Source organism: Helianthus annuus, chromosome 9 (assembly GCF_002127325.2).
Source record: "Helianthus annuus cultivar XRQ/B chromosome 9, HanXRQr2.0-SUNRISE, whole genome shotgun sequence".
In the NCBI taxonomy this organism is placed as follows: Eukaryota; Viridiplantae; Streptophyta; class Magnoliopsida; order Asterales; family Asteraceae; genus Helianthus; species Helianthus annuus.
This window is the reverse complement of record NC_035441.2, coordinates 135,355,932-135,358,386: the sequence shown is the minus strand read 5'-3', so window position 1 is coordinate 135,358,386 and position 2,455 is coordinate 135,355,932.

Below are 2,455 nucleotides of genomic sequence, written 5' to 3'. Positions count from 1 at the left end.
TCGTTGCTTGGTACCCTGATTTCATATTGTATTCTGTTCAAAGAAATGACAAAGTGTTAGCAATTTTCTATCACTTCCTCTAACAGGAATCTGACATAAGCATCTGACATAAGCATCTGTTTCAAGTATTTTCTGAATATCCCCCCTAAAATTTTTATTTTCGTGAGTCCATTTGCCCGAAAATAAAACTTTAACCAGAAAATCTTTTTGGTGGGCGACGTCTTTCGATACTTATTTTATTTTCAACAAGCCTCTTTTTTTTTTTTTTTTTTTTTTTTTTAAGATCAACACAAGATTCATTTCCAGTCAAGGAAATTAACCATCTCCAACTAGGTTACCAACTGGTTGAAACGAGTTTTGTCGAAGGCTTTCGTGAAGATGTCGGCCCGTTGCTGTGTTGTATCCACTGGCACCACTTGAATGTATCCCTTTTCATAAGCATCTCGAATTGCGTGAATACGAATTTCGATGTGCTTTGTTCTTGAGTGGTGTATGGGATTCTTCACAATTCCTAGACACGCTTCATTATCGATGAATATAGGAGTCTTCATGATGTTGATTCCGTAATCCAGCAACTGATTTTGTATCCAAAGAACTTGTGAACAGCAACTGTAGGCCGCGGTGTATTCTGCTTGAGCGGTTGAGGTGGATACTGTTGTTTGCTTCTTGCTCTGCCATGAAATCAAACGGTTTCCCAGAAATTGACATCCTCCTGATACAGACCTGCGATCTACTTTGCAACCTGCATGATCACTGTCAGAATATGCAATTAAATCAAAATTACTATCTTTAGGATACAAAAGACCTAGTTTCGGAGTTCCTTTGAGATAGCGGAAGATGCGCTTTACAGCAATTTCATGAGATTCCTTGGGATTTGTTTGGAAACGAGCACAAAGACAAACTGCCCACATGATGTCTGGTCTACTGGCCGTCAAGTACATCAGGGAACCGATCATTGAGCGATAAAAGGATTTGTTTACTGGCTTTCCCTGAGGATCTAGAGTGAGTTCTGTCTGAGAGGCGAATGGCGTGCTTGCAACTTTGCAGTCGTTCATGTTGTACTTTGTGAGAATGTCTCGAATGTACTTTGCTTGATGAATAAGAATCCCATCCTCCTTTTGCTTAACTTCTAGCCCCAAGAAGAAGTTCAGCTCTCCCATCATGCTCATCTCGAATTTCACCTTCATGACCGTTTCGAATTCTCTGCACAGAGCCTCGTTGGTTGACCCAAAGATGATATCGTCGACATAGATTTGCACGAGCATTACATCCTCTCTGATCTTTTTGGTAAATAAAGTCATGTCGATCTTCCCTCTGGTATATCCACATTCCAGCAAATAAGTGGACAAAGTCTCGTACCACGCGCGTGGAGCTTGATGAAGACCATAGAGTGCTTTATCGAGCTTGAAGTAGCGACCTGGAAAGTGTGGATCTTCGAACCCTGGAGGCTGACATACGTAAACTTCTTCCTTTACTTTCCCGTACAGAAACGCACTTTTAACATCCATTTGAAAGACTTTGAAGTTTCTATATGAGGCGTATGCCAGGAATATTCTGATTGCCTCCAATCGTGCGACTGGAGCAAAGACTTCTTCGTAGTCAATCCCTTCTTGACGAAAACCCTGTACGACCAATCTGGCCTTGTTCTTGATCACCACTCCACGATCATCCATCTTGTTTCGAAAGACCCATTTAGTGCCAATTGGAAACTTTCCTTCAGGTAAATCTACTAGTTCCCAAACTTTGAGTTTCCTGAACTGAGACAGCTCTTCTTGCATTGCCTGAACCCAACTGGAGTCTTGAATAGCGTCTTCGATGTCACGTGGAACTGATTGCGATAGAAAAGATGCGAAGAGACCTTTGTTGATGCTAGACGACTGCCCTCGTGTACGTACTCCTTCTTCTACAGCCCCGATGACATTTTCAAGAGGATGATTTCTATTTGTCTTGTATCCGACATTTGTCAGAGATTCAATCTGTTGCGGAAGGTTGGTGAAGTGTTCGTCTACGTAAATTACTGGTGGATCATCTTCTTGAGTTGGCTCATTCACATTCGCCTGTGAGAAGAAGCACCATTGTCTTGGGTGTTCTCAGGCGAAGTGTCACCAGTTGTTTCATTTACAGCCAGAATAGGATCAGCGGATGATGGGGATAAGCGGGTGGTGAAAGGAGTCAAGCCAATGTCAGATGAGTCAAACAATGATTCAACTTGAGTGTCTTCGACTGGCTCATGGTCGGGTACAATCTCCGGAATTTCAAAGTTGTTGAAGATCACTCCCACATCATAGAACCAATCAGGAGTACTTCCGGTGTTGGTGTAATTTCCTTCTTGAAAGTCAACGTAGTAGGATTCAATTACCATCTTCGTTCGTTTGTTGTAAACACGGTAAGCCTTCTGTGTGGATGAATACCCCATAAAGTAGCAGATATCGCCCACTGCTTCAAACTTGACGAG